This window comes from Mytilus edulis, chromosome 14 (assembly GCF_963676685.1).
Source record: "Mytilus edulis chromosome 14, xbMytEdul2.2, whole genome shotgun sequence".
Classification (NCBI taxonomy): Eukaryota; Metazoa; Mollusca; class Bivalvia; order Mytilida; family Mytilidae; genus Mytilus; species Mytilus edulis.
The window spans coordinates 8,495,049-8,503,479 of NC_092357.1; the positions used below are offsets into that span (position 1 = coordinate 8,495,049).

The 8,431-nt window shown below is 33.5% G+C and overlaps 1 long non-coding RNA gene across 1 annotated transcript; it reads left to right on the plus strand.

Annotated features, from left to right (window-relative positions):
• The first annotated feature begins 1,391 nt into the window (after window positions 1-1,391).
• Window positions 1,392-5,112, plus strand: LOC139502672 (uncharacterized). The gene is made up of 2 exons (XR_011658909.1): window positions 1,392-1,525; window positions 4,719-5,112. It is a non-coding gene; the product is annotated as an uncharacterized lncRNA (long non-coding RNA).
• The last annotated feature ends 3,319 nt before the right edge of the window (window positions 5,113-8,431 follow it).

Sequence of the window (8,431 nt, forward strand, 5' to 3'; positions counted from 1 at the left end):
CAGGCAAGGATAATTATTTTTAAATTCCACCTTATAAAATTGAGAATGGAAGTAGGGAATGTGTCAAAGAGACAACAACCCGACAAAAGAGCAGAAAACAGCAGAAAACAGCAGAAAACAGCCGAAGTAAACCAATAGGTCTTCAAAATAGCGTGAAAATCTCACACCTGAAGGCGGGCTTCAGCTCACCCCAACACAAAAATATTTATGTATTAAATAATGTTTTTCATTGGATGAGAGCAATGGTATTTACATGTATATGAAATTTCGCATATTTTGAGATTTTCTTTTCTCTGTCGGTAAGTAAGTACATGTAAGTTTCTCTGCCAGTGAATTGTTCATTAGGCCGACTGAGTTTTATCAGTTCGAAATAGACGTTACAAACTTACAGTAAAATGGACAACCGGGAAGATAGCGGAAAGAGAGAGGTCGACATTACCACATAAAAAGAAGTCATCAAAGTCCCGTTCCGAAAGGAATAACCGCAGGCTAAGGGCATTTTTGGCCAAAAAGTCTGAGTCAACTGCAGAGATTGGAACTCTAGCTTAAATGTTAGACAATGACTCCCCAAAATCTGATGAGCTAGGCAACACCGCTCAATCAATAGAGATATATTCGGCAACGGACGCACCGACTGAGCTTATCTTTAAGAAATATGAAGATTCTCCACTACCAACAGCCCCATCATCGCCAGAAGGTCCCGCTTCCTCTGTAGGTGCCGAGGATACATCGACAACTGGTAGAGAAAGAAAGGAACGCCGCAAACACAAAAAGGTGGAGATAAGAATACAATTAATCACACTAGACCTTCCACAAAAGACTTACCTACTAGAAGTTGAAGGAGAAACAACAATACTTAAAGCAAACTGTGACACTTTAAAAGAACAAGGACTGATAGAGAAACAAGTCAATGAGGCTTTCTATAAGGATGTCAAGAGAAGCCATGACCATTGGTTAGATATCAGAGATAAGAGGAACTTTCTTTGCTCAGAACAGCGAGTGAAAGATATTGAACAAATAGCAAAACAGAATAATTCGTATTTGAAATTATTTAAATAAAGGGCGAGATAAGCCCAGGCCCTATTAAAAATAAATTGTTCATTAGGGAATTCCGATTTCGAGAAGAAAAAAAAATTCCCTCGCCTATAAACTAGCGGTTTTTGAAATTTGTTTATCTATCAATCTGAATTCTTGGCAAATAAACTTGTTAGCATGATACATTTGTATAAAAGTCTCACTCTCCATGAAAATCAAATAATCGTTCTTTAAGACATGATTCTGCTCTCCTGTCTCTCAATCGTAAGTAAATGTGTGTCAATTTACCTGCAACAAACATACATATATATGTCTTAAAATAGATTTCGTATTAAAATTACACCTGCTGTTTTGTTTTTGTAAATACAACTAATAGATCATTTAACTTCGGGCAAAATGTAAAATTAACACTAACAGGTCTACATGTGCTCAGGTATTAATTATAAATCAGTGGCTTTAAAATGTTTGGATTTAAATTTTCATATTGAAGGTAATATAGAAAGCGTTTCAGACTCAAAATAAGTTTTTTTTTCAATATACATGTAAACTCTATCAAACTACACCGGTTGATCGGGGCTAAGACATAATGTTATCTTCGAATCTAATGTGCGCAGTTGAAACCTTTACGCCAAAAATGGGGAGGTGAGTGTTTGATTAAACAGGGGCATTCCCTTTGGAGGCAATATAAGGGTCATTTTCAAAAAATGTGGATATTTCAGTTGTGAAATAACAATACAAAAAAATATTCGATTTTCAACTTTAATATATGAAATTGAATAGTTTAACAACAATACAACCTGAAATAAAAATATGCAATCTTAAATGCTACTACAAAAATATTTTAAAAAATAACATAGAAACAAGTATGGGACATATGTCAACTACATAACGGATTTAGTTTCGGTCCCTAATTTTTTTATAATAATATTTACATTTTGCTTGATATATATTTCCATAAAAATCATCACACTTTTTTCAAAACAGTTAACATGGTTAAAATAACACTTTTAGAAACATATTTTAAAGTGAATTTAATTCAGCATTGTCAACTACATAACGCTTTTTGTCAACTACATAACGATTCACTGCGTTATGTAGTTGACCGTTATGTAGTTGACCTATTTGTGGTTTTTGGATGTTTTTCTTGACCCTAATACTACCAGATAAATGGTTTTTATTGAATTAGAGTCAGTATTATAGACTTTCAATGATTTATGTAAAAAAAAATATTTATGCGAAAATTTATCAATGTTTTTGCCGTTACAAAGTTGACATAGAATAAAATTACGGAGTAATTTGTACTCACCAAAACTAATCTATAATGAAATGAATCAATGATGTCATCCTGTAACTTTAAGCACGTCATCAGAGGATGAAGAGTAAGTAGAGAACACTTCCTTAGTTACAAGGGATATAATCAGTTGTTTATTGGCAACATTATTTCATTTGTGTTATGTAGTTGACATTTTTTTAAGTACGAAATGAAAAGTAAAAAAAAATGCTAATAAAATCTAATAATTCCCTGTATTTGTGTATACATACCTGCAGTGATACCTATATATTTATAATAACAAAAGAAAAATAATAATTTCCGCTGGGTATTAAAACCAGCATTTAAAAAAGACTAGTTTTTCAATTTCGTACAAGCAATTTTGGGGTTTTTGGACCCTTTGAAACCCACTGGAAGCAATTTCTGTAGCTAAATTTCATATTGAATTTGCTGGAACTTGTTACACACACCAAAAACTAAATGGTGTATCTAAAAATTGGATAAAAATATTTACACTTTTTTAGAAATATTGATTGTACAAGAAAATCCACATTTTTTGAAAAAGGCCCATAAATAGCGTGTTGGATGTACAACATTAAGCAGTCTTATTATAAAACAAAACGATTGGACGGAGCAACGACATATTTAAATCCCTCAAAATATCATGTGCGCAGTAAAACCCCTTGCAAAAAGGGGGTATTTGACCAGAATGGGGACGTTAAATTCGATGTCTTTTGTGGGGAGAGGATAAGGTTCCCTGTTCATCAATTAGTCCTTCAAAAAACTGACCAAGGAAAACCTTTCTTAGCCTAAAGTTCAAATTTGTGGCCATCCTGCACAGTCAACATTCGTTGTAGTATATATACCTTTTTGAAGTAATTACCATTTTACATTAAACAACCAACAATCAACAGTTTGGTCGATTCATCTCTGAAATCAACAGCAAGATCAATCCTTTTGTGCTTCTATTCTTCTGTTTTGTATTTTATTTTTCTAAAATAATCTGATAAAAGTTTGTACCTATGGTAGTCATTATTTATATAGTCTTTGACACAGTCGTCCTGGTCATGCATGAACTATTTGTCACTGCACGTCCAGCAACCAGCAATCAATCAATTTTGACATAGATCGGCTGGCCATCTTCAGAAGGACCGAAATGAAGACACGGATGTTTTCTGCTCTATGGTCGGGTTGTTGTCTCTTTGACATATCCCCTATTTCAATTTTCAATTTTAAAACCGATAAAACGTTTCGGAGATGAATGGACCGACACGTTGATTGTTGATTGTTCAATGGTAACTGCCTTTAAATAGTCTACATGTACCAAAGTTTTGGATAAACCTATTGCTAACACTTTTAATAAACTGTTACTTAGATTTGGGGACATTCTTGTTTTTTTCTATGGTAAGGTTGTTGTCTCTTTGGCACATTCCCCGTTTCCATTCTCAATTTTATTAAAAATTTTTAAATTACTTCATTTTATCAGTTCACCTGAAGTTCACGCGAAATTCACACAAACTAATCAATCGTGCTATCGTCGAGTGTGGGGCCGTCAGTTTGATTTATGTCCTGGTCAAACAAAAAAACTCGAAATGTGTTATTTTTTGCCTCTCTGCTATTAACGCAATTGGTGTAATCGATAAGACTGGTCAGCTTGGGGTTAGGATATTAAGTACAATGTACATATGAAGGGTAACATGTTGGGTGTTGCGTTGTAAGATATCCCCAAATCTCGGTTTATAATGACTGTAGGTTCATATTGTATATCAAATTCTTCATCAACTTATCCTTGTAATACTTGCAACTGGACGTAAAACACAAAAAACGTTTTTTATCCTCGTTTTCATTGTCATTCTAGTAAAGATATATACTAAATAAGTATATTTCTCCTGTTTGCAAAGCCGTATGAAAGTCATCTTATGTTTACCTAACAACATAACATTAAAAGATATATTATGAAGCCCAATGACACAACTCTTCACAAGAGACCAAATGACACAGACATAAACGATAATAGGTCATCTTAAATCTTCAACTATTAGTAAAAGAACAACCATTCAACTTCAGAAGGGGAGAGGGGGGGGGGGGGGGGGGGGCGAGTTCTTGGAGTCAGATTTTTCATTAGTACAATAAGGTATGGGGAAATCCGGATTTAGAATCATTTTTTGCTTGGCCAGATTATTTGTTTTCATCCAATTTGGGATCAGAATATTTTATTTAGAAAAGAGACCCCCCCCCCTATTTTTGGGAAGTTATTGTTGTTCCCTAATTGTTTTCCCCTAATGTCTAGTTCAATTGTGCAGCAAATATCCAAGAGAAAACTTACTACTGAATTCAACCTCTTACATGACATCGGCTTTGGTATTGAAAGACAATTTACTTACGATTATCTCTCTTTCTCTTGTGTTTTTAGACAACAATCACGAATTCATGACTACATGTAAAGAAAGAATAAACGGAGAAACCAATTACAAAACTATTGTATTTTTGACATTTAAAGAACCACCATGTTTTTGAGAATAATGAAACACAGAGCACATCATCTCAGCACAACAGATGAACATAACACATGTACAAACCGGACAGAAGACAATGTGACCATCCGGAAGGAGCACGTGCTGACCTACATGATCTACTTAGTTATGATATTTATTTTCATATTATTGTTGCATGCATATATACGCTAACTTTATCTATATTCAGGATTAACACTGTGTCGTATTGTAAAAATGTTTAAGCTTTTAATTAATTTATATTATTCGTTTTTGTCATATTTGGTTGAATAAACAGAAATAGTGCTCGAAAAATCAATTTGTTTCCTCCGTAAATTAAAGGGCGGATAACGTCTGTGAGACAGCAACCTTTCCACACAACAAATGACAATTCACTGAACATGAAAAGCTCAATGATGTCTTCTTGTTAGTACACTTAATAGCATTTCGGAGCACATGAAGCCGAAAAACTTATATGTAAAAATTGGTAGCGAAAAAATAGATGCTGAAATATATGAAGAATTTTAGCGTCGGATGTAAATTCGACGAACAAAAGCAAAAAAAAAAAGATTAGTATTTTTATTCTAATAATTGTATTACAGTATAATATTGTTATATTGGATTGTTATGATTTTACATGTAAACACGGACCTCGGTTCTAGAACTTTCAGTTAGTATAAGGAAATTGATAGTAATCTACCCTTTACTAGTAAAAGATAACGATAAAGATACAGATATTTTATTTCCTAATTATAGGGCATGTAATTACATAAAGTAAAAATAAAAAGCCTTTCTCTCCCACTCGCATACACTCACACATACAACTATCGTAAACATGCTAGAAGTTATGCCTACGTTCAAAATTAAAAAAAAACTTTGCAGAAAATACGGAAAACAAATTGAAATCATAATGACTTAAAAAACGGTTTGCCCTAAACGGAACTGGGTGTTGTGTGTGACTATGTCTAAAGCAACAGTTATTTCAAATACAAATGTGGGAATAGAATGATAAAACAGCTGTGGTATTGTATTCCTTTTTTGATCGAAAATGGTTAACAGGGGTTTGTCCAGGATACGAAGAAATAAGGTCAAACATAGCTGCAAATGTAGCAAGGCAAAATTTTGAAAAAAGTTAAATCACAAAAATATTGAAGTAAGAGGAAAATCTAATCGGAAAGTCCATAATCCCATGGCAAAATCAAACTAAACACATCGAAAGCGAATGATCAAGAACTGTCATATTCCGTTATATTTACAATGATGCGTGAACTAAACAGACATAATAAATAAAATAGTCAAAATATGGGTACAGCAGTCATCATCGTATAACAATTTTAAAAGGAACAATTTAACAGAGCACAAAAACACATTCATTGATTCGCGTGTCTGACGTCAGAAAATTATATACGTCACATATATAAAGGGCGACTTTATGCCAAAAAAAAAACCCATTTTTAATTTATTTTGTACCGGACTGTGTAGCAATATTTATCCCGCCATGTTAAATACTATGAATATCTTACTGTGCATAGGTCTTTCTGCCGAGCGTGAAAAGTCCAGAAACCTCATGCATATACCCCAGTAACCCTTTTTATGTTTTGCTACATTTTGGTTGATTAGTGTAAGGCGGGAACCGGATTATCAGTGGTTGTTAGGGACGACATAAAACATCATTGAAGACTAAACAATTTAATTCAAATTCATTGTAGTTCTGGTTGTTTTTTTTTTGTGTTTTTTTTTTGGGGGGGGGGGGGGGGTGGGGGGGGGGGGGGGGAGGCTGTCAAATTACTGCAAGTTACTATCGATTTTATATAGAAAAAAAAATATCAATATTTGCCAATCATTTAACCCAAATTAAGTTAAGAGGGTGGTAGGAGGGTCAGTGAAAAAACTATATGAATTAAGTTTTTTTTTTTTTTTTTTTTTTTTGTCTTACACTGAAATTTTGATGTCGTCCCTTACAATACTGTCAATAGTCATTTTAGGAGCTTTGTGAAGCTTTGCTGTCGATGTGAGACAAGGATCCATGTTGAAGACAGTACTTTGACCTATACTTGTTTACTTTTACAAATTGCGACACTTTGGTGGTGAGTTTTCGTCATTGGCACTCATACCATATCTTCTTATATCTAAGCAATCATAGCATCGGGTTCTTTTATGACGTCTGAATCGTGCTTTTAACTTTTGTAACGTAATTGTCTAAATCGGTATTGAATAGTCTACGTGTGATGTGTCTAGAGGAGACAGATAAAACAATATACGTGATCTTTAAATGGATTTAAATTAGAAAATACAAATAGACCCGGAAGTTCCGGTGACAACGCAATAAGCAATTATCCTCTTCTTTAATATATAATGTCTGGAGACAACAGCGATAACAGTGTCTTCTTTACAAAAGAATGTAAACACGATCTTCATTTCAAGATTTTTTGTTATTATTCGTTTTTGTTGGAATGATATATATTTTTGCCTTAAATTTCAAATGTCTAGATCTAGATCATCAAACCTTTCCCAGTTGCCAGATTTACATATGCATAAAAGAAGATACTGAGACACAATACCAACGGAAAAAAGACATCTAGAGGTCAACATACTAGTTGTTTACGGGCACGTGGAATATACATGCCTATCTTAACAAGACCTAGCCTCGGTGGCCGAGTGATCTAAGTACATGTAGTTGCTACTGTCATCACTGACTGAGGTTGTGAGTTCGAACCCCGCTGCACTTGACCCAAGTCTTAATTGACTAGGATTGTTAGTTTTCCTATCGAGGATAGGTAGTTTTCTCTGGGCACTCCAGCTTTATTCACTAAAACGAACTGGCCGCCACGGTATAGCCTAAATGCAGTGCTTATACAATGGCGTTATTTAAAACACCAAAAATCAAGTCAAATCTAAATCAAATTTTAAAAAGACGTGTCAATCATTTAAAGGCAAAAGTACAATATTGAAATAAATGTAATAGCCAACCAAAATCCTGAGATGAAAGAAATGCAACCAAACAATTTCTGACAGTAGAAAATATGAAAAAAGGTATTTAAATAACACTAAATAACTAAAGGTTGAGAAACACCAAACCATTTAAAAATCTGTGAATGAATTAGTTTGTTTTAGTTTAAACATATTTTATTTGCTTAAATGTGCAAAAGGGATGACTGAGACACAAGTTAATAACACTTATAAAGACTTCTCCCATAACAATTTATAACAATAGAATATTTACAAAGCATGCATACAAACAATACATTATATATACATATAAAATATTTGAACTGTGAAGAGATGGTGTGTGATGATGTGAATGGTTATACACAATTTGCATGTATTTCACTTTATAATGTGCTATATAACACAACAAAAAATCTCTTAGACTCTTTAATAAATTCATATACATTCTTTACAATTCTTTCATTTTCAACATTAGTTAAAGACGTATCGCCGGAGGTTAAGATGTTCAAATTTAGTAGAGAGTTATCTGGTAACCAATGTAGATTATCAAATAATTTGGACAATAAAAAAAAGAAGTGACGTGAATCTTCGCACTTAGCACCACAACTACAAGAAGGATCTGAAATAATGTTGACTCTGTTAAGATCATAATTCAAAAAATATGCTGAGCACCTTAGTTGTGTCA